The 24505-nt window shown below is 39.6% G+C and overlaps 1 protein-coding gene across 2 annotated transcripts in view; it reads left to right on the top strand.

The window, feature by feature from the left end:
- The window catches only part of SPATS2 (spermatogenesis associated serine rich 2), a 139317-nt gene that overhangs the window by 5870 nt on the left and 108942 nt on the right, over positions 1-24505 (top strand). The window lies entirely within an intron of this gene.

Here is a 24505-nt window from a genome sequence, read left to right as displayed (position 1 = left end):
ATTCGTACTAGTTCAAACCCTAAATAACAACATTGGATTACTGGTAAGAAGGAGGGATTTTTTATATTACTTAATTAGCAAAATAACATGATTACTAGCTGTGGAGTGTGTGTGAGTGTGTGTGTGTGTGTGTGTGTGTGTATGTGTTTACAATTGGCTAAAGGATATTTGGCCTGAGGAAAAGATTTGTGATGAGGCCATTATATGATTTAGATGAGTCATGATAGGTAAGTGAAGACACTGCCAGTGATGTTACTTCCCACTGACCTGTATAAAGGACTGGAAAGACCAAAGTGTACAACTTGCAGTCTTTCCTCTCTTGAGTACATGTGATACGTCCAGCAGTAAATTATTTGTTGCTGTTTTAAGGCTACCATCAGTAGTAGAGCAATACTTGTCTTTAAGTTATCCTCTTGGGGGGTGCCTGGGTGGCTCATTTGGTTAAGTGTCTGCCATCAGTTCAGATCATGATCTCAGGGTCCTGGGATCGGACCCCACATCTGGCTCCCTGCTCGGCAGGGAGTCTGCTTCTCCCTCTCCCTCTACCCCTCCTCTCCCCCGACTCGTGCTCACTTGCTCTCTCTCTCTCAAATAAATAAATAAATCTTAAAAAAAATAAATTGTCCTCTTGGTCTCTGATATGTGTCAACATGGTCAGCTCACTGTTGGCTCTTCCTGGTTGTCTCCTGTTAGCATTGATTTGGAATGTGCATCCGCGTGTAGTGGCAGTGACTCCTCTGCTTACTTTGTTTGGTTATCTTCTTAATCTTTATAGTGAATTGCCTTCATTGCCTACCTGCATATCCTGCACAAGTCCTCAGCATAAGGATCTCATCATGAGAAGCTCTCTCATATTTGATGAAAGCAGTGAAATGCATCTATAACTAAGATGGAATTACAGGAAGCTAAAGTATTGTACCTGAATGGCAAATGATACAGAACCACTACAGACTAAATCAGCTAAAGCTTAGATGCAAGCTTGATGTTTTGTTATATCTTACTGGTCAGTACACACTAGGTTTCTTGAGATGGTTATCTAATTCCTTGTTGACAATGCTTTAAACAAGGCTTAGTTGGGTAATTTTTTTCATCTCTGTCACTATGCAAATGTTGTATTTTATGTTGGTTTTTTGAAAGTTGATATATTTGGGGCACCTGGATGGCTCAGTCAGTTAAGTGTCTGATTCTTGATTTTGGCTTGGGTCATGATCTCAGGGTTGTAAGATCGAGCCCCGTGTTGGGGCTCCGCACTGAGCATGGAGCCTGCTTGGGATTCTCTTTCTCCTTTTACCTCTGCCTGTCCCCCCTGCCCTTTTCCCCCCTCCCCCACTCTCATGCATGCGCGCTCTCTCTAAAAAAAATATACTAAAATAAATAAATTAAAAGTTTATATTTGGGGGTGCCTGGGTGGCTCAGTCGTTACGTGTCTGCCTTCAGCTCAAGTCATGATCCCAGGGTTCTGGGATTGAGCCCCTCATCGGGCTCCCTGCTCGGTGGGAAGCCTGCTTCTCCCTCTCCCATTCCCCCTGCTTGTGTTCCTGCTCTCGCTATCTTTCACTCTGTCAAATAAATAAATAAACTCTTTAAAAAAAATTAAAAAAAAAGTTGATATTTGTCATTTGTCTGCCTGCTGATACATAAATGTTATGATGATCCTATAAGTTAGACTACAAGGCATTTTTATTTGATGTTATTGTGATTTGGGAGCACAAGAAACAGTTCAACAACAGTGATTACCAAATTTGTTTAGGCATCTAACCTGAAGAAGTAGAAAAAAACTCCTGAAAATGAGGGATATTTGGTACCTTCATCCTGATTACTTGTTACCTGAAATCTTAATATTTAAATAAGATTAGAATTATATTCAATTTTTACATGATTACATTTTTGATTGGGCAGTAAAGCTGAGAACACATGATCCTTTCACACTCTACTGGCTAATTATTTCCATTGTGAAATAGCCCTAAGCATATTATTAAACTTCTTGGCAGCTGAACTTTTTGATGCCTGAAATGTGGATCTACTGAATGGTGTCGGTTATGATCAGGCTAATACTGATAATTATAATATTTCCATGTTGTATTATTTTTCTTCTAATTTCTTATTAAAATAGGGAAGCTGTATAACATGTTTGTTAAGAGTGCAAACCTGTTAGTTTTATCACATAGGAGTTGCTAATATGTTGGATTATAGATAGCTGGGCATAAAATTAATTGTTGGTGAGAGGGACTATATTCTGTCAACACAACACCAAAAAAAGGATCACAAATCTGGCACATAGATCCAGCTTTGAATCTCTGTTCCTCTACCGTCTGTGGACTTGGTCATCTTTTAATTTCTCTGAGCCTGTGTTTCTGAATTTGTAGAATTGGTGCAGTAGTAATCCCATGGCAACAGAGTTGTCATGACTGTTGAATATTTTTAGGTGAAATTCACATAACATAAAATTAACTCTTTAAAGTATACGGTTCAGTGGTATTTAGTGCATTCACAGTGTTGTACAGCCATCACTCTATCTAGTTCCAGAACTTTTGCCTCACCCCCAAAGGAGACCTCATACTCATTAAGCAGTCACTCTTCATTCTCCTCTTGCCGTGTTTCTTGGTAACCACCAATGTGCTTTTTGTCTCTCTGAATTTACCTATTCTGGATGTTTCAAATAAATGGAATCCTATAATATATGATCTTTTGTGTTTGGCATCTTTCACTTAGTGTAATGTTTTTGAGGTTCATCCATGTTGTAGCATGTACCAGTATTTCATTCCTTTTTATAGCTGAATACAGTTCTCTTGTATGGATATATCACATTTTGTTTATGCTTTTATCTGTTGATGGACAGTTGTGTCATTCTCACTTTTTGGCTATTGTGAATAATGTTGCCATGAACATTCATATACCAGGGTTTGATTATCTGTTTTCAATTCTTTTGGCTCTATAGCTGAGCATGGAATTGCTGGGTCATATAGAATTTTTTTTTTTTTTTTAAGAGGGAGAGAGATGGGGGGAGGGGCAGAGGGAGAGGGTCTCCGGGGTCGATCTTACAACCTGAGCTGAAATCAAGAGTTGGCTGCTTAACTGACACCCCCATATAGAATTTTCATATTTAACTTTTTGAGGAACTGCCATACTGTTTTTCACAGAGGCTGCACCATTTTACATTCCTAGCAGCAATGTTTGAGGGATCCAGTTCTCCACATCCTTGGCAATACTTGGAATTTTCCTTTTATTTTTCCTTTTGATTTTAGTGGTCTTAGTAGGTGTAAAGTGATATCTTATTGTGAATTTGATTTGCATTTCCTTAGTGACTACTGATGTTGAGTATCTTTTTATTCACTTGTTGATTATTTGTGTATCTTCTCTGGAGAAATGTCTATTAAGTCTTTTGCCCAATTTTTAATTGGATTGTTTTTTTGTTGAGTTATGACCATTGAATTTTAATGGGCATAAAATAGTTCAGTAAGTGCACATAGTATGCACTCAATAAATATTAGCTAATAATATAGTTAAAAGTATTTTTGCTACTTGTGGCCTGAAGGGGACTTTGCTTAGCTTTTGCAAATAAGGGTGCAAAGGCAACAAAATCTTTGTTATCAATAAAGTTTTGACTGTGTCAGTGTTCGTGCTTTGCTTTTAATTGATGCCCCCAAATCAAGAAATTAGAAACACTTATGCAAAAATCAGTTTATCTTTGTCAGAAATCAGTATATCATCAATGTTTAATTTATTCCTAAGAATTACAAAGCAGTAGTGCCATCTAGTTATATCTGAGATTTAGATCATCTTTCTTCATTCTACCATGTATGAGACATTTGTTATGAATGCCACAATCAAAATTTTTTGAAAACTGGGTCAGGGAAACCTTCTTTTTGTATTTACTGCTATGGGTTTCCCCTTCTATCTGAAAGTAGACATTCTTATGAAACTTTTTTTTAAGTTTACATGGCATAAAGTGAAGAAGCATTTACCATTAATTTATATGGAAAATTTTTCTGCATTTCCGGACCCAAAAATAACCTCTCTTAGGCTTTTCTGCTACCTTAGGACACATCTTGCTAATGGATGCACAAAATAAATCAAGATAAAGCACAGATGCTCACATACACAGTTCAAAGCTGTGGCAGCTTGATGTTGAGATGCTGAGTGTAGTTCCCAGGGAAGGAGCTTAAGGGCGCCACTCTCACTGCTGGGCAGTGCGCTGCTTTTCTAAGAGCTTGCTGCAAAACAGATGCTGAATGCTATGTTCGCTTTTCACCTTTTTTTGTAAAAGCGAAAATCCTCTTTGGATTTCCTTCGGTTAGTGGAAACAGGTACTAACATAGATCTTTTGTAAAAGAGAAGTGGTGTAAGGCGAACTTTCGAAAAGCAAGGGATTACCTCTGTGTAGCTGATGCATTATCATTGTTTTTATGTTTATTGCAACTTGGCTTTATGGGCTGATCAAAAGAAGATAGATGAGAATAGGAGATCAAAGTAATTAATTTAGGATTACTCTCCTGTCAGGATTGTACCATCTTGAACTGATGAATATATTCTGGCAGGTTTATAGTATTTTATTTCAGTATGTCATGATTTGGAGTGGGGCAGTAGCTTTAGGCAGAACATACCGAAAACTGTATGCAAGTCTAAATTTGGTTATTTTCTTGGGAAAGGTAACAAAGGGAAGTGTATGCTTTCAGGGACTGGTGATTATTCAAATCCCCCCTAAGGCACTCTCCCCCTGTACTCTCAAGCTTTATGTTCTATTTGCTGCAGCTCTGAACCCTCCTATCTTTTTGATTGACTCTGTGCCTTTGCCCATTCCATAAACGCTGCCTGGAATGCTTTCTAAATAAATCCATTGGTGACTGTCCTAAGTCTCTCAGGCAGACTAAACACCCCTTCTTTTGAGCTTTGAAATCTGTTACATACTTTCATAATAACACTTGTCATAGTGTACTTTAAAAAATGCACACTATTTATTTTATTATTATTATTATTTTTTGTTAGAGAGAGAGTGGGAGTGGGGGACAGGGGCAGAGGGAGAGAGAGAATCCCAAGCAGGCTCCATGCCCAGTGCAGAGCCCGATGCGGGGCTCGATTTCACGACGCTGAGATCATGACTTGAGCTGAAATCAAGAGTTGGATGCTTAACTGACTGAGCCACCCAGGCATCCCTAAAAAAATGCACATTAAATTTTAAAAAATTTGTTAAATTTTAAACAAAATTAAATAGTACAGAGGTAAATGGTGAAAACAGTTTCTCCAGTTCTCTTCCCCAAAGGCCATCACTGATAGTACTTTTTTTATATGTCCTTCCAGAGTTTTTCCTGGGCTGACACAAGACTTTTTGTAGTATATGAAATGCTTATTTACCTCCTTATTTTTTATTGCCAAGTAGTTTAGAAATATTGATAAAAATTCAAGTATTATAGAAATATACAGACCAAAAAATGAAACGTCCCTTTATTTTGATCAGCTCTTGTCCTTACTAAAGAATAACTCTCCTCTTCAAGAACATTCCTCTCTCCAGAGGCAATCCTGTCATAAGCCTATTGAGTACTCTTTTGAATTGTCCCATTTACGTTTATATATTTACATAAAAATTATTTTAGGGGCGCCTGGGTGGCTCAGTCGTTAAACTTCTGCCTTCGGCTCAGGTCATGATCCCAGGGACCTGGGATCGAGCCCCGCATCGGGCTCCCCGCTCAGCGGGGAGTCTGCTTCTCCCTCTCCCACTCCCCCTGCTTGTGTTCCCTCTCTAGCTGTGTCTCTCTCTGTCAAATAAATAAATAAAATCTTAAAAAAAAAAAAAAAAAATTATTTTAGGTATGTATTGTTTTTATGTTATTTTATATATTCTATAACTTCTTAATATATCTTGGAGATTTTTTTCACATCATTATATACAGACCCATTTTATTCTGTATGGTGTTTATTCTATAATATGCATATGCATTTTATGTAATCATTTTTCAGTTGATGGATATGTGTGTGTGTGTGTGTGTGTGTGTGTGTGTCCCTTGCAGTTTTTTTTTAAGATTTTATTTATTTATTTGAGAGAGAGAGAGAGAGAGAGAGAATGAGCACGAGCAGGGGGGAGGGGCAGAAGGAGAGGGAGAAGCAGACTCTTCACTGAGCAGGGTGCCGAATACGGGGCTTGATCCCAGGACCCTGATATCATGACCTGAGTCAAAGACCGATTCTTAACCAACTGAGCCACCCAGGTGCCCCTCCCTTGCAATTTTCTAACAATGCTTCAGTGAACACTTTTTTATAAACTTCTTGTTGGACCTATGTGAGTGTTTCTCTAGGTTGCTAGAGGTGAAATGCTGGGTGAAAGAGTATAAAAGGGTATATTCTAAAAATTTTGGTGCATCCTGCCAAATTGCTTTAAAAAAATTTTTTTTTTGGTTTGAAATAATTTTAAGTTTGCACAAGAGTAAAGATAGTACACAGAGCTCTCATATACTCTTCCCCCAGCTTCCCCTAATGTTAGCATCTTTCATAACCATAGTACATGTATCAAAACTAAGAAATTAACATTGGTACAATATTATTATAGAAACTATTTGGATTTCCTCAGTTTTTCCACTAATGTCCTAAAAAGTTCTAGGATTCAGTGCAAGATCCCACATTGCAGTTAGCCAGCATGTCTCTTTATTGTCCTGCAATCTGTAACAGTTTCTGTTTTTTTCTTGTCTTTTTCACTATCTTGACACTTAGAAGAGTACTGTTCAGGTATTTTGTAGAACATCCCTAAATATAGGTTTGTCTGATGTTTTCTGATACTCAGACAAAGGTTATGGGTTTTGGGTAAGAATACCACAGAGGTGGTATGCCCTTCTCATTGCATCATATGGGGGGGGGGATAGACGATATCAACATGTCCTGTTATTGGTCATGTTAACCTTGATGAGTTGATTAAGGTGGTGTCTGCTAGGTTTCTTCACTGGAAAATTTCTGCTTTTCTCTTTCCATACTCTGTTGGTAAAAGCAAGTCACCAAGTCCAGCCCACACTCATGGCGAGGAGAATTAAGTTCCATCTCCTGGAGGGAGAAATATGAAAGAATTTGGATACACGTTTAAACTTCCACAGTCATAAATAAATATTTTATGGAGATACTTTGAGACTATCCAAATACACTGTTTCTCTTTAAAAGTTCCACCTATTAATTTTAGCATTCCTCAGTGGATCTGGCCTAAAGCAGTTATTACTGTGCTATTGAAATGGTTGTTTTCTATTTCTCTCATTACTTCTATATTTATTAATTAGAAATTTTTTTGTAAGGAGGCTTGTACTTTGTCCCCCATTTATTTATTTAATTTAATTGCATCATTATGGATTCAGGAATTTATTCTTTGGATTATAACATTATTTACTTTGTCGCTCACTAAATTACTTAAAAAAACCTTCCAAATTATGCTCCAACCAATAGTTGTAGATAACAAATTTACACACTTAGAACATTGGCTATTATCTGATGAATGAAAGCATTTTTTTCCCCGATTAAACATGAGGTTGAGTGTGTTTTATATGTTTATTGACTATATTTCTTTGTGAATTGTCTTTTTATATACTTTGCTCGTTTTTAAATTGGGTTTTTGGTTTGTTTTATGAAGTTTTTTACACTCTTGATATTAATCCTCTGTTAAATGTAATTTCTTTTTCCTTTTGAGAAGAAAATGTTTTCCTTCTCTTTCTCTCTCCTTTTTTAAAGATTTTATTTAGGGAGAGCCTGCTTCTCCCTCTCCACTGAGCAGGGAGCCCGATGTGGGGCTTCATCCCAAGACCCTGGGATCATGACCTGAGCCGAGGGCAGACGCTTAACTGACTGAACCACCCAGTCGCCCCTCTTTCTCTCTTTTTTAAATTACGAAAGTAGTATGTTTATTGTAAAATGTGTAAAGTGAATAGCAAAAGTCTCCTCACCCTCTCTTCACTCTCATTCCCCATGCATATTACCTTTCTTAGCTCACAGGCCAACAGTTTGGTATTTTTCCTTCTAGAACTTTTTCTATAGAGCAGAAACATATATGTATGTGTTGTGTGTGTGTGCAAGTGTGTATGTACATACAAAAGCATACACTTGATAAAAATGGAATCATAGAATATTCTTCAGTTTTGCTTCTATCACACATTTAACAAATTATGGAATCCTAATGTGTTGAAATGTATGTTTCATTGTCTTTCACTAGATTACAAGTTCCTTTATACAGAGACCATGATTCTTCCCACTCTACAGGTATAATTTTTCTGGGGGCTCCTGGGTGGCTCCTCTGGTTGAGCATCCGACTCTGGGATATCATCAGCTCAGGTCTTGATCTCAGGGTTGTGAGTTCAAGCCCCATGTTGGGCTCCATGCTGGGCATAGAGCCTACTTAAAAAAGAAAAAAAGAAAGGTATTCTTTTTCCTGTGTAAATGACGCCATTTATCCATTTGCTCATGCTAGAGACATTTCATTTCTTTAACAAAATTTAATGAATGTCTATTTGTCTGATACACAGGAGTGAACTAAGCATAAAAATCCTTATTTTAGTTGGGGAAGGCAGATATTAAGCAAAGGATTAGAATGTTTAGTATTTAAGTTGGTGAAAATTAGTATTAAAAACACCCCCCAAATAAAAAAAAACAAGAAGGAAGATAAGGGACACTCTCTAAGCATGTGACTATATGTGTGTGTGACAGACAGACACCGAAGGTGGTAGGGAAGGCCTTGTTGAGAAAGTAATATTTTAGCAAAGACTTAAAAGTCATCCTTGATTCTTTTCTCTTTCTCATACCTCACATCAGATCCATATCCAAATCTTACTGATTACATCTTCAAAATATATCTCAGACCCACCCATCAAGTAGGTGGATTGATTTGGTAGTAGAAGTTTGTGAAAGTTTTCTTCTGATTGTTGTCATATTCTCAGTGAATTAGGAAATCAGAGTGCTCAGCTGAGAGTGAGGGTGGGGAGGAAATGATGGAGGTTTGTGGAGAGAGGGGAAGGTATGAATGTTCAGGAGAGTGGGAGAATGGCTGCAGCAGGGAAGTAGTGTATGATTTCCAGGTGCCATTAAGGGGACCTTGAGGCTTGTGGTCATGAATTTAAAGTGAGATTAGTGAGTATGTTTTTTTTTTCTTCCAGCCATACACCTGCAGGGGTGTATGTTTGGAGTGGATTTAACCAGAGAGAGATTTTTACCAAGATAGTGGAATAAAACATGAGAAGGTCAAGGGAATAGAGCATATATGTAAGGGAGTGGTTATGATAATATACTCATTTAAATTGTGGAATTTAAACCAGGTAAACAGGAAAGGGAGGACATGAAGTGGCTAAGAGGTGGTGAAAAGATGGTAGAATCAATGAATTGAAGGTCCCATTGAGATCCAAAGATGTTGGAATTTGGGTATGTGAGAGACAGAGCCATAAAGGTAGCGATAAAGATTGTAGGTCATGGTCAGGCAGTAGGATACAAAAATAGAGATCATGGAGGCATTATCATGCATGGGCTTCGTGGGTGAAGGACAAGATCATTGGAATCAAGGAATTCAGAGACATGGGGTATTAGAAAGATCATGTGTGTGAAATCACTGAGACTTAAGACAGGATCTGTGTAGTGGAGAGTCAGAGTATTAGGGTTCTCCAGAGAAAAAGAACCCATAGGATCGATCTCTCTCATCTCTATCTTTATATCTGCATTTTTATCTGTATCTGTCTAGAATGAAATTTATTATATGGATTGGCTCACATAATTATGGGGGCTGAGAAGTCCCATGATCTGATGTCTGCAAGCTGGGGATTCAGGAAAGTCGGTGGTGTAAATTCCAGTCCAAGACCAAAGGCCTAAGAACTAGGAACACCAGTGGTGTAAGTCCCAATCCAAGGGCAGAAGACTGATAGGTAGTTTAGTTCAGCAGTCAGGCAGAGACAGAAGGAATTCTTTCTTCCTCTACCTTTTTATTCTATTCAGGCCTTTGATGAATTGGATGCTACCCACCCACATTGGGGAGGGCCACCTGCTTAACTCAGTCTGCCACTTCATATGCTAATCTCATCTAAAACACCCTCACAGACACATGCAGATATGGTCTTTACCCACATATCTGGGTACCCCATGATCCAGTCAAGCTGACACATAAAATTAACCATCACAACCAGGTAAGGGGTAATAGAGTTTTCACATGATATTCAAAGTGGAGGGTTTTTTTAGGGAAAAGGGAAGGAGACTGATTTAGAAACATCAGTGAGGAGCAAGGAGGGCACTCTCCTTACCCCCAGGTCCAATGGTATAAAGGGTGTGGGAAAGAAAACTTTCACCACTTGAGGGCAGCGAGGGAAGTATGGCCTCAGAGGAGAACTAGGTTTTATTCTTTTTTTATTTTTATTTTTTAAAGATTTTATTTATTCATTTGACAGAAAGAGACACAGCGAGACGAGGAACACAAGCAGGGAGAGTGGGAGAGGGAGAAGCAGGCTTCCCCCTATGCGGGGCTCGATCCCAGGACCCTGGGATCATGACCTGAGCCGAAGGCAGCTGCTTAACCCACTGAGCCACCCAGGCGCCCCGAGAACCAGATTTTAATTAGAACAAGAAGTTGAAGGAAATGTTGAGAGTAGAAGTTGAAAATGTAGTGGAAGAATTTCAAAATTTGGAAAGAGATGTGTGGCACGTGGGGACAGAGCAGGGGATGTGTAGAACTGTGTGGGGATTAGAATATGGGAGATGAGAGGTCTGAAAGTCTGGGGCTTCTTTTTTTTTTTTTTTAAGATTTTATTTTATTTATTTATTTGACAGAGACAGTGAGAGAGGGAACACAAACGGGGAGTGGGAGAGGGAGAAGCAGGCTTCCCGCCGAGCAGGGAGCCAGATATGGGGCTCAATCCCAGGATCATGACCTGAGCTGAAGGCAGACACCCAACTGACCTAACTAAACCAATTGTTTATTTATTTATTTACTTATTTTTATTTTTTCAAAGATTTTATTTATCCGACAGAGAGAGGGAGAGAGTACAAGCAGGGGGAGCGGCAGAGGGAGAGGAGAAGCAGGCCCCCCACTGGACAGGGAGCCTGATGTGGGGCTTGATCCCACGACCCTGGGATCATGACCAGAGTGGAAGGCAGATGCTTAACCAACTGAGCCACCCAGGTGCCCCTACATTTTTTTTTTTAAGGAAAACATGGCAGTTATGTTGCCCTCCTTTCCCCAGAGGCAGCCACTATAACATATTCAGTGACAATCTCTTGCATGCTTTTAAAAATTTCACTATGTATATGTACAAAAACTATACAGAAGAGTATTTCATTGGTTCTAAGATGCATATTTCCCCAACTCCCCATTTAATCTTTGCATTTGTGATGTATTTTTACAACTGATTAACTGGAGAGTTTTTTCTTAGTGGTTTGTCAGATAATGTGTCTTATCTGTGGCTTCTTAGAAGGAAAATAGTATTTTAATTTTTTAATTTTATAAATGCAGTATCATATTGTGCTTATCTTTTGGCAGTTTGTTTTTGTTGCTCAGCATGGTTTTTGAGATTTGTTCCTTGTTAATACATGTAGCTCTAGTTTATTTTAAGTTTTCTGTAGGTGTTCGGTTATGTGGCTATACATTTTATTTTTAAAAAATTTTAAAAAGATTTATTTGAGAGGGAGAGCGCATGTGTGTGCAAGTCGGGGGGAGGGGCAGAGGGAGAGGGAGAGAGAGAATCTCAAGCAGACTCCCTGCTGAGCAAAGAACCCTACATAGGGCACTATCTCACAAGCCTGAGATAGTAACCTGAGCTAAAATCAAGAGTTGGACACTTAACCGACTGAGCCACCCAGGAGCCCCAAGTTTTTTTTTAAGATTTTATTTTTTTGAGAGAGAGAGTGAGCACGAGCAGAGGGAGGGGCAGAGGGAGAAGGAGAGGGACAAGCAGATGCCCTGCTGAGTGGGGACCCCGACGTGGGGTCAATTCCAGGATCCCAAGATCACGACCTGAGCTGAAGTCAGATGCTTAACTGACTGAGCCACCCAGGTGCCCGCCCCCCCCCCAACCAATTTTTAACCATCACAAACAGTGTTGGAGTGTGAACCTTCTACATGTTTCCTTGTGCTGATGAGTGAGAGTAGAATTTCTGGGTCTTAAGGTTTATGCATGTTTAATTTTCTAGATATCATCAAAATGCTTTCCAAAGAGGTTGTTTCAATTTATACACTCATCAATAGTATATAAGAATTCATTTTGCTCTATGACAATCCTGAATTTTATTGGTTCTTTATAACTTTTGCTGATCTTATGAGTGTCATACTATTTTATGTTTTAATTTGCCTTTCCTCCATTGTTAGTGAGTTTGAACATATTTCAGTTTGTTTATTGTCTTTTAAGTTTCCTCCCTTGTGTGTTATTTGTTAATTGCCATGGCTTATTTTTCTATTAAGTTGTTTGTTTTTGCTTTAAACTGATAAGTATTCTTAATACATTTGGATACTAATCCTTTATAGTTGTATGCATTGCAAATGTTCTTCTAATCTGTGGCTCTCCCTGTCTTATTTTTTATAAACCAACTTTATAACAATAGGTGTTATGTTTGAGGTATAATTGACATAGAATAAATTAATGTATTTACAGTGGACAATTTGTTAAATTCTGACATATACTGTGAAACTATCATCGGGGTCAAGATAATGAACATATCTATAACCCCCAAAAGTTTCCTCTCCTCCACTTCCCTTGCCCCCCATAGGCAACCACTAATTTGCTTTCTGTCACTAGTTTAATTTGTATCTTCTATTTTAAATAAATGGAATCCTACTTGTATATTCAAATGGATATCCAAATGGAGATGGTCATTAAGTAATATGGGTAATATGGAGCTCAGTTGAAAAGGTCTATTTCTATATCATTCCCTACAATTTCAATTAAACAACCTATTCTGGCTTTTTTTTTTTTTTTTAATCTTAGGCTGTTTTAGCATGCTTTGTGTCCAGTCCTCCTTGCTAAGCTGTTCTTCCCTTTGTTTTTGTCCTTTCTCATTATTCTGCCCTTGCTAGATAGACTCAAGGGCTTCCTACCTTCTGACCCCTGCTTTTTTCCCCCGGGTCCACATACATTTTCCTCTCTCCTCTGTTTTTCTCAAAGATTATTTAATTTTTTTCTTTTATTTAGGTTTTAGGGTTCATTTTTATCAAAGTTATATGTGTATATAGTGTGTAGAATCAAATAGTTCTGTAGAATTTGTTTTAAAAAAAAGCTTTCCTCATTTATTTCACTTTCCTCAGAGGCAGTTTTAGCTTTTTTAGTTAACACTTTTTTGTATTTATTTCTATTTCTGTAAATAATATGCTTGTATTGCTATTTTGGTACTATCAGTTGTAAGATGCATCACTATTTTATGTACTACTAAAAAAAGAAAATAGGCCCAAGATGGGTAGTCTCTACAAGGCCTTACATAAAGCTGGGAAACTACATGAAAATGTAAATGAGAAATAAACCCACCACATAGAAAGTGACAGAAGGCATGTCTCAATCCTGGTGTTGTGTAGGAGGGGGAAAAACTTTCTTGGAGATTTGAAATGGTTCTCAGTCAGAATTCACACTAGATACTCAAGTGGTACAAAACACTCAAGCAGAGATTTTAATTAAAGGTTGTTTTGGGTTGGTAGTGTCATAGGTGGTTTGAAGAAATACAACAATTGAAAGATGTCATCAGTTGTGTCTGGATTTCAGAGATGTTAAAATATGGGGGGAAAAGGCATTTTAGAATCAGTGGAATATGTATGGAACATGTACTAGACACTGTTCTTTCTCAGTGCTAGAAAGATAACTGTGAACAGAAGAAACATCCCTATCTTATTGAGCTGACGTTCTGGAGAGGGTAACGTTTAGACAAAATAAGAATATGTATGGTGTGCCAGATGTTGCAGATATATAAATAAGATAAAAACTGAACGTTGACCATTGGATTTAGCAATTTGGAAGTTGTTGCTGAACTTGATAGGAGAGGGTTTGGTGGAATAATCAGGAAATAAAAGCTCATTGGGGTGATTTTGAAAGAGAAAGGGAGGAGAGGAATTTGGAGATAGTGAGCATAGACAGCTTCTTCTAGTTCTGCTGTCATGGAGAGCAGAGAAATGGATGCATAACTGGAGGGGAAATTGGAGTTAAAGAGTTGTCTTTTAAAATGGGAGAAATAGGGGCGCCTGGGTGGCTAAGTTGGTTGAGCAACTGCCTTCGGCTCAGGTCATGATTCTGGAGTCCCAGGATCGAGTTCCGCATCTGACTCCCTGCTCAGTGGGGGGTCTGCTTCTCCCTCTCACCCTATCCCCTCTTGTGCACTCTCTCTCACTCTCTTTCAAATAAAAATAAATCTTTAAAAAAAAATAAAATAAAATGAGAGAAATAATTGTACACCTGAAACAGCTATAATATTGTGTATCAATTATACCTCAGTAAAAAAGAATAAAAATAAATTGGGAGAAATAAGAATGTTTTTATATAATGCTGATGGACAGGATCTATAGAGAAGGAAACAGTGCTGATGCAGAGGTGGGAATGGGGAAAGGCTGGGCAATGGGGAATGGGCTTGGGATCTGGTATCCAAGTGGAGGCATTGGCCTTAGGAGCAGTCGGTTCATCCATGGTAAGTAACAGGGAAGACCAGGCAAACAGGAATCCAGGCTGGTAGCGGTAGTGAGTGCTTCTTGTTTCACTGAGAAAATGGAAGGAAGGGCAGCAGCCAGGAGTGAAGATGTAGAACAGGTGTTGATGGCTTGAGGAGAGAGGAAATGACATGAAATGGACCTATAGGGGAGTGGAGGAATGAATGGATAAGGCAGAAGTCGTAGGATTGTCATGTTGAGCTAAGATACCATTTGAAGTTAGTGATTGTGAATTTTAAGTGAGATGGTTTAGTATGGACGTGTGGGTATGTGTTTTTGTTTTTTTTCATTTCAAAGCCACGTTTAACCGCATGGTATAGGCACAGAGTAGTGAGACAATTGTATTTTTTGTTTTTAATATGTTATTAGGGAAAACTTTAAATACACAAAATAGAGCCATCATGTACTCGTCACACAGCTTCAGTAGATACTAACTAGTGGCCGATCTTGTTTTATCTGTACAGTTATCTGCTTCCACCCTTGCACATTATTTTGAAGCAACTCCGGACATCATATTTTATGCACAAATATTTCATATTTCTAAGAGATATGGATGCTTGCAAAAAATACCATTATCATACCAAAAATTTTAATAATTCCTTAATATCCAGTTTCCTGGCAGTTTTCAAATTTCCATTTGTCTTTGGAATGTCCTGAAGTGCTTAGTTGTTTGACAGGGAGTTATATTTAATAAGGATGGGTGTTCTGCCAGGCAAATATGATGAAGTGAGGGAGGGGGCAGGACACTTGAGGTGCGTGCAAGAGAGTGGACCTCAGTCTAAGCTATAATGGACTTTGAACTCTAAGCTTAGGCAGGAGATAAAGACCTGAGAGGGGAGTGGAATCAATGGCTTGTAATTCCTGGTGGGGTCAAAGTATTGTTGGAGTTGGGGTGCTAGAGGGAGCAACCTGAAAAGATAGGGAGTGGTGATTGGAGGGTGGGGTGCAGATGAAGTAGAGATTATGGAGAGACTGTAGTTACTGTGTTGGCACGTTCTAGGACAGGATATTGATTGAGGGAGTGAGTGGCTACAGTAGGGTAGAGGGTAGGGTTGTTTGCCTATGAGGCAGTCAAGAAACTGAGAAGGCCAAGTATCACAACAGTCACCTAGGTGAGTGAGTGAATCACTTGGACTTATGACAGGCCAGTGAGATAGGAACTAAAATCTGGGAGGCTTGAGGGGGTGCCTGGGTGGCTCAGTTGTTAAGCGTCTGCCTTCGGCTTAGGTCATGATCCCAGGGTCCTGGGATCGAGCCCCACATCGGGCTCCCCGCTCAGCGGGAAGCCTGCTTCTCCCTCTCCCGCTTCCCCTGCTTGTGTTCCCTCTCTCGCTGTGTCTCTCTCTGTCAAATAAATAAATAAAATCTTAAAAAAAAAAAAATCTGGGAGGCTTGAGAAGTAATCTAGGCATAGCCAGATGAATGCAACAGAGGGGTGGGAGGTGGTAGCATCATCTGACAGGAAGCTGTTTTAGGAAGGAAGGAAGGGGAATAATCTGGAAGCAGAGGTGAGGGACAACATGAATACCTCCTCTTCTGCCTGAGGCCCAGTAGTATAGGGTGTGGGAGAGGAGCAACCACAGGTAGGACTGTAGAGAGAGCAGTGGCCTCAAAGAAACTGATATCACTTGGAGCAGAAATTGAGTAGGAGAGGGGAGCTGTTGATGAAAGGGGATATACTTAGCCATGTGGGAACGAGAACTTAGGGATTTGGAATGACCCAGAGTCCTGGGATTCCTGTGGTAAGTGATATAAAGAAGGAATGATCATAATGAGATGAGTCTTGATGTCTCAGGCAAATTGTAGTGTAAGCAGGTGAGGGATAGAGGGTGAAGGGGTCCCTTCACTTCCCTGCCGGTGCTGGTGCAGAGGCTGGGGGAAAGGCAGAGGAGCGACAGCTCCATTAATTGCTATGTGCTCCTGGGGCTAACGTGGTCTACAGTAAGAGGCTGTTCATGCAGCTAGTCAGAAATTAGAATTTCCTCTTTTTTTTTTTTTTAAAGATTTTATTTATTTATTTGACAGAGAGAGACACGGCAAGAGAGGGAACACAAGCGGGGGGGTGGGAGAGAGAGAAGCAGGCTTCCCGCCCAGCAGGGAGCCCGACGCAGGACTCGATCCCAGGACCCTGGGACCACGACCAGAGCCGAAGGCAGACGCTTAACGACTGAGCCACCCAGCGCCCCTAGAATTTCCTCTTCTATTCCCTGTTGTTTACCTGCCCTGCCTCTATTTTTTCCCCTTTCTTATTGAAAACTTAGAGTACAACATCTAGATGTTTTCAGTACCCTATTCTTCAATATCCTAGATAGTCTGGAAACTGGTAAATGTAAATGATGCTGTTACTAGCTTGCTGGGGAAATGACAGCAAGATTACAATAAGGAATTAGGGAGTCTCACCATCAGGGCTGGAAAGGGAAAGGAAGGAAGAGATTTCAGGGAGAGTTAGCTTTAGATTCCTTAAATCTGGCCTAGGAAACGGAGTTAGAAGAGGAAAGAGTTTGACCCGTGTCCTGGGAGGGGAGAGTAAAGTTCTGTCTGGAAGGAGGGAATCTGCCCAAGGATCTGTGTTTTTGTTTGTTTTGTTTTATTTATTTATTAGAGAGTGCACAAGGGGGGCTGGGTGGGAAGGGCAGAGAGAGAGAGGGAGAGAGAGAATCTTAAGCAGGCTCCACGCCCAGAGGAGAGCCTGTCTCGGGGCTTGATCTAACGTACCTGAGATCATGACCAGAGCTGAAATCAAGAGTTGAACACTTAACCAACTAAACCACCCAAGTGCCTGCAAGGATTTGTGTATTGACAGGTTCCTGAAAGAGCTGTTGCTGGATGGGAGCCTCAACTATTGTTAGATTCATTCATTTCAGTGGATATTTATTAGCACTTACTATGTGCCCGGCACTGGGCTAGATGTTCAGGATATCATGTTGAGCATGTAGAAAGGTTCCCATTTACATGGATTTACAATCTAGCAGGAAAGACAGTTAAACCAGAAATTATAATTTAATGTGAAGGCTTTGTAGTGAGGGTTCTTTGGAAGTCTGTAGTGAAAGCCTCAGGTTAGTCTCAGATTGGGTAGGGAGGGGAAGAGTGCAGGTTCTGGAGTTAGTGACAAGGGAGCAGAGACCTGAAAGATGAGCTGCAGTTAGCTAGGCAAAGAGAATAGGGAGGAGAGTTACATGTCCAGCAGCCACAGCTCGACTCTCTGTGTCTCTCCAACTTCCAAACCTTTCTTACCCAGGAAATAGGGAACAGAATCATCTGTTCTGATCACCATATTCACCCCCAATATTCCTGTACACCAGGGGTTGGTAGACTACTGCTCATACATAGGTCAACTGTGGCCTGCTACTTGTTTTTGAATGGCTGGCAAGTTAAGAATGGTTAGCAATTCAAACTGTAAGCTAAGAATAGTGGCAAAATTCAAACCCAGTTATCTTAGTTCAAAGTCTGTGTTCATTCCACTGATCACATTGTATTACAATTAGTTGTTTATATTTCCATCCCTCAAAAAGAGACTTGAACTTGGGCGCCTGGGTGGCTCAGTTGGTTAAGCGACTGCCTTCGGCTCAGGTCATGATCCTGGAGTCCCTGGATCGAGTCCCGCATCGGGCTCCCTGCTCGGCAGGGAGTCTGCTTCTCCCTCTGACCTTCCCCCCTCTCATGTGCTTGCTCTCTCTCATTCTCTCTCTCTCAAATAAATAAATAAAAATCTTTAAAATTAAAAAAAAAAAAAAAAAAAAAAAAAAGAGACTTGAACTTGAATGACAGGTTGCTTTTTCTTATATCCATCATTTCCAGCACAGGGTGAGGCCAGAATAAATGTTTATTCAGTGACTTTCATGTAAGTAATTTCATTTGCTCCCTTGCAATAAATCCTATGAAAATAACACATACATCAAATTTTCAAATAATTGATATTAACTTGTACATACCATTTCTTTTTTTCTCCCCCCCCAGCTTTTTTTTTTAAGTTTGTTTATTTATTTAAGTAATCTCCACACCCAGCATGGGCCTCGAACTCCTGACCCCAAGATCAAGAGTCGCATGCTTCTCCGACTGAGCCAGCCAGGTATTCTCCCCCAACTTTTTTTCTAAGATTTTATTTTTTTAAAGTAATCTCTACAATCAGTGTGGTGCTCAAACCCACAATCCCAAGATCAAGAGTCACATGCTGTACTGACTGAGCCAGCTATTTCTTTCATTTATTTTTTATTTATTTATTTTTTAAAGACTTTATTTAAGAGAGAGCAAAAGTGATCACAGAGGGAGAGGGAGAAGCAGACTTGCCGCTGAGTGGAGAGCCTGATGGAGGTTTTGATCCCAGGACCCTGAGACCACGACCTAACCAACTAAGCCACCAAGGCGTGCCCCCCCACCTTAAAAGATTTTATTTATTTATTTGTCAGAGAGAGAGAGAGAGAGCACAAGCAGGGGGAGTGGCAGGCAGAGGGAGAAGCAGGCTCCCTGCTGAGCAAGGAGCCCAGTGCGGGACTCAATCCCAGGACCCTGGGATCATAACCTGAGCCGAAGGCTGACGCTTAACCTGCTAAGCCACTCAGGCATCCCCATTTCTTCCATTTATAATAGCAATATTTTAAAAAATGTATTATATCATTGAAAAATTGATTTCATTAAATGTAACTAAAGATAATTAGAAATATTTTGTGCTATAACAAAAGGCCTTCAGGGACTACTGACTTACATTTATGTACAGCTATTTGTTCCTATAGTAAATAATCTCAGAATGCTAGATGCTTCTAGTTTTTGTCAGCTTTTTGTAATATCTATTCCTTTGTCAGCTGTCAGTTATAGCTGCTTCCCCCCCACTTTAAATTTGCTGCTTCTGTCTTTTATAGATTCAGAACCTAGAAATCTAATCTTATTAGAACTGTATATAAAGTAGGAGCAGATAGTCTTGAGGAGGATAATACTTGTGAGTAAAGTGATAAGTGAGGTGTTTTTGTTCTTAAGGAATTGGTACCTGTTGGAGAGATCGAACATACTGGGAACAGTCATAATGTAAAAGTATTAACTTCAAACTCGTATACCTCATTGCCTACTTAACATCTCTACGTGGATGTCTAATATGCATCTCAAATTTAATGTTTCCCCCAGGCTTCTTCCCACAGCCACCCCCATATTAGGACATAAAGACTGTCCTTCCAGTTACTTGAGCCTAAAACCTGGGAATCATCCTTGATGCCTCTGTCTCTGTAACATCTCACATCTGATCATGTTTGTTTGTTTGTTTTAAGATTTTATTCATTTATTTGACAGAGAGAGAGAGTTAGCCAGAGCAGGAACACAAGCAGGGGGAGTGGCAGAGGGAGAGGGAGAAGCAGGCTTCCTGCAGAGCAGGGAGCCTGATGCGGGGCTTAATCCCAGGACCCTGGGATCATGACCTGAGCCGAAGGCAGACACTGAGCCACCCAGGCACCCCACATCTGATTATGTTTTACCTTCAGAATACATACTGAATCTGATCACCATTTCTGCTGCTACCACCAAGATTCAAACTGCCATTCTCTCTTTCCTGGATTATTATTACATTTAGTCTTCTGACTTATTCCCCTGCTTCTGCCCTTGTCTCTATACATTCTGTTCTCAACAGACATCCAGAATGATCCTCTAAAAAGTCAAATTAGATTGTCACTCCTTTGTTCAAAATCTTCCAGTGGCTTTCCATCTCAGGTAAAAGACAAAGTTCTGACAGTGGCCTAAAAGACTGTAGAGTCTGTTCTCAGTTTACCTCTCTGGCCTAATTACTTATGACCCTTCCCTCTGCTCATGTCCCTTCAGTCACAGGGACATCTTTGCTTTTTTCTAAGATCCAGGTTGTTCCTTCTTTAAAACCTTTATACTTCCTGTTATCTCTCCCTGAAATGCTTCTCCTATGTTGGCAGCATGGCTTTTGCTCTTTCTTTAGGTGTAAGGCTTAAATGTCACCGTATCAATGAGGCTCTGGCTCTCTTTATCTCCTTTACCCTGCTTTATTTTTCTCCATAGCATTTATCAGCATGCAATAGGCTGTGTGCATATGCATGTGTAATTAATTAATTAATTTTAACTTTAAATTTTTTTGAAGTTTTTTTTTTTTTAAGATTTTATTTATTTATTTGACACAGAGAGACACAGTGAGAGAGGGAACACAAGCAGGGGGAGTGGGAGAGGGAGAAGCAGGTTTCCCGCTGAGCAGGGAGCCCAAGGCGGGGCTTGATCCCAGGGCCCTGAGACCGTGATCTGAGCCGAAGGCAGCCACTTAACGACTGAGCCACCCAGGCGCCCTGTTTTTGAAGATTTTATTTGAGAGAGAGCAAGAGAGAGAGAGAGAGATCATGAGCATGGGAGGGGCAGAGGGAGAGGGAGAAGCAGACTCCCCACTGAGCAGGGAGCCCGAAGTGAAGCGGGGCTCCATGCCAGGACCCCAGGATCACGATCTGAGCCAAAGGCAGATGTTCAGCTGACTGAGCCACCCAGGCGCGCTTAATTTTAATTTTAAAAATTTGTTTCACTGCTGTCTCACTATAGGTGTAGAATAGGGACTGGTAAGCCAAAAATGACCAGTTGCCTATTTTTGTAAATAAACTTGAATTAGAACACAGCCATGCTCCTACATTAGTATATTGTCTGTGGCTGCTTTCACACTCCAACAGCAGAGTTGAGTATTGTGACAGAGACCATATGGCCTGTAAAGCTTACAATATTTGCTGCCTGGCCCTTTATTGAAAAATTTTGTTTGCTGACCCTTGGGCTAGAACAATATCTGGCACATAGTAGGTGACTGAAGGAACATAAAGTAAATTCTAAGTGGCAGGGTACAAACTATAAATTGCTAGTGAGGATATGGGTTAATATTTCAAAAGTTGTTTTTAGATTTTAATAATTAGGATAATTTGGGAATATGTCAACTGTAATAACTTATTCAAGCTGAAGTTCTTGAATTTATTGCAGGCATTACTACCTGATAACAGAGATAGGCCAACTTTTTGAAGGCTACACCTAAATTGGAGATGATAGTGTTTCAAAGGCACAAGATCCTTTTAAATATCAGCTTTTATATGGTGTTACAGAAAGAACTCTAAATAATGAGTTGGTGGTAGTTGTTGGTTGCATGCTTTGAAAAGCATGAACCTAAATAAATGTATACAGTTCTCAATCACTTATGCTAAAGGATGGACATATAGAATAGACAATAATACATTGTGTTTGAGTTTGGAATATATTTTTGGATTGCAGTGGATTAACCTCACTATTCCAGGTACTTCTAATAGTGTATTTAAGTAGCACAGTAAAATTAAACTGCAAAACCCAGCTCAGAAGAATCTGGAAAACTGTATTGCTTCTGGCATCCTGTCTTTGTCCAAATCGTACCTTTTTATTTTATTTATTTTTATTTTTTAATTTTTTTGAGAGAGCATGATGGAGGGGCAGAGGGAGAGAGAGAGAATCATAAGCAGGCTCCCCGCCCAGTGCAGAGCCAGACACGGGGCTCGACTTCACAACCCTGAGATCATGACCTGAGCTGAAATCAAGAGTCGGACGCTTAACCGACTGAGCCACCCAGATGTCCCAGTATTCTAGTTTTAAAAGGCCTTTACTATTAATTGAGCTGAGTGTAGAGAAGGAATGTTGGACTATATACTGCATGCTTAGAAAACAAATATAATTTAAGCAAATGATAAAGAATTATGGAATCAGGGCTGGAAGAAACTTCATTCAATATATATTTGAATGCACCATAGCCACTTTATTAGCCTGGGTTACAGAGGTATTGAATAAGACAGAGTTGTTGCCCTCATGAGACTTAATGTCTAATCCTCCTCCCCAGTCTCCATCTCACCTCATTTTATGTTGTGTATTGAAATCTAAAGCTTGAGAGAGCAAGTACTTTCCCCAGGGTTGTGTAGATTGTTACTGGTAGAATGGAACTAGAATGCAAGTTTCTTATATGGGCGATAAAGGCAAAATATTGATTCATTTATGCACAGTTTTGTGTTTATCCCTGTACTAAGTACTGGAAGATAGGGTGGTAAGTAGAAGGGCATATTTTTTTTGAGGTAGAACTTCAAAGGAATTTTTTTGGGGGAGAATCCAGAACGTTTTCCACTATGTTGCATTATACTATTTACAGTCTTTAATCTCATAGGAAGGTTAGGGGCTCTCGTATATGATTCTTCAGTGTGACTAAGTTCAATAAGTTTAGTGTTTTTCTGACACCCAAAGTCCGTTTTATTGAAGGACTGGGACTTTTGCATGAGGAAGGAAGAATGAAGTAGTTATGGATTCTCTGTGGGAAGGGACCTTTATTTATTTCAAAATTTGTATAGAGTGTAAACTTTTGCCCTCTGAGTAAGAAAGAACCTTTTTTCTTTTTAATGGCTGTGCTATCAGGACCCAGAACCCAGGCTGATATTTAAAATCAGCCATATTGTAGGTTAAATAAACTTGCACACTGACCTTCTCTTTCCTTTTAGTTACCCAAGCTTTGGGTATATGTAATACTCAATGGTCAAAGAATCACATCTAAAGCAGAACACATATTTTATTCTTTAAAATTTCTTCTCAAACTGATTGCGATTATATTTGATTTTTTCTTCTCAGTGCTTGCTTGCTAAAAAAATCAAACATTTAACAGTCTAGGGAAGATGAAAAAGGTTAATTAAACTGCGGCTAAATAATTTAGGATGTTTTAGTTATTTGGTGGCATAGACGATTAAGGCTTTTTTCCTTAAAATGTCTAGTTGGGAATGCTTTTACAATGGAGAATTTTCAGAGTAAGTTATCTTCACCTCAGGCCTCCTTGCTCTTCCTGTTCCAGAGTATCTTCTTCCATTCTGCTGGGACCAATTAGTTCTTGGCTCAGGTGTTTTAGTTTCTCTGTGGAAGGTGAGCTTAACCATGTTTATAATCTGTGAACATTAAATTCTCTGCCGGTGATCTAAAGCACATTGAATTGGGTATCTTCAAATGCAGATGATTTATTTTCTTTGAATTTAGATCATAGCATTTAAAAATGAAAAGACCTGGGGTGCCTGGGTGGCTCAGTTGGTTGAGTGTCTGACTCTAAATCTTGGATCAGGTCATGATCTCAAGGTCATGATCTCAGGGTCATGAGATTGGGCTTCGTGCTCAGCACAGAGTCTGCTTGAGATTCCTTCTTCTTCCTCTGCCCCTCCCCATGCTTGTGCTCCATAAACAAACAAACAAACTCTTAAAAAAATGCCTCTTTAAAAAAAATGAAAAGACCTTAGAAATAGCGGTTATTATATATTAGTGATGATTATTCTAGTTCTGTTGCAGGAACCACATTTTAAGACACTACAAATTAGTGTTATGTTGTAGAGGAGGTAGTATGACTACCAGTCTCAAATTACTTAATCATTTCAAAAATATTTGTAAAATAACTGAAATAATATGCTAGTAAGAAACATGGACTGTGTGTATAAATATAGGTGATTTCAAATAACACTTAAAGCTAGAGTGCATACAATTTGAAACATATTGTCACATTTTAATTGTGTATGTCTTAAATCAGTCATAAAATATCTTTTACCATGATCAAATCAAATATTTCAGTGGGTGCTGGAGAGGAGGAGGAGGAGCTGGATGAGCGGAAATGTTGTTTGATGTCATTTGGTTAGTATATATGGTATATATAGCAAGGCAGGCTAAGTTTGACCTTCCAGCATTTCAGGCTGGGGTCTCCAGGCATGCTGTTGCGGTTATCTATTGCCAAGGAACAAAACCACTTCAAACTTGGCACAGAACTCTCAAGGTTCTGGGTGTTGACTAGGCTTATCTAAGTGATTCTTGCACAAGTTCTTTCATGCACTTGTAGTCTGATGGGTCTTGTGTTCTCTCCTTCTAGACTCACAGGTCTGGCACTTGAGCAGG

This window comes from Phoca vitulina, unplaced genomic scaffold (genome assembly GCF_004348235.1).
Source record: "Phoca vitulina isolate PV1807 unplaced genomic scaffold, GSC_HSeal_1.0 scaffold23, whole genome shotgun sequence".
Taxonomy (NCBI): domain Eukaryota; kingdom Metazoa; phylum Chordata; class Mammalia; order Carnivora; family Phocidae; genus Phoca; species Phoca vitulina.
Note: the sequence above shows the minus strand (reverse complement) of the source record. Positions and strands in the feature narration are given on the sequence as shown.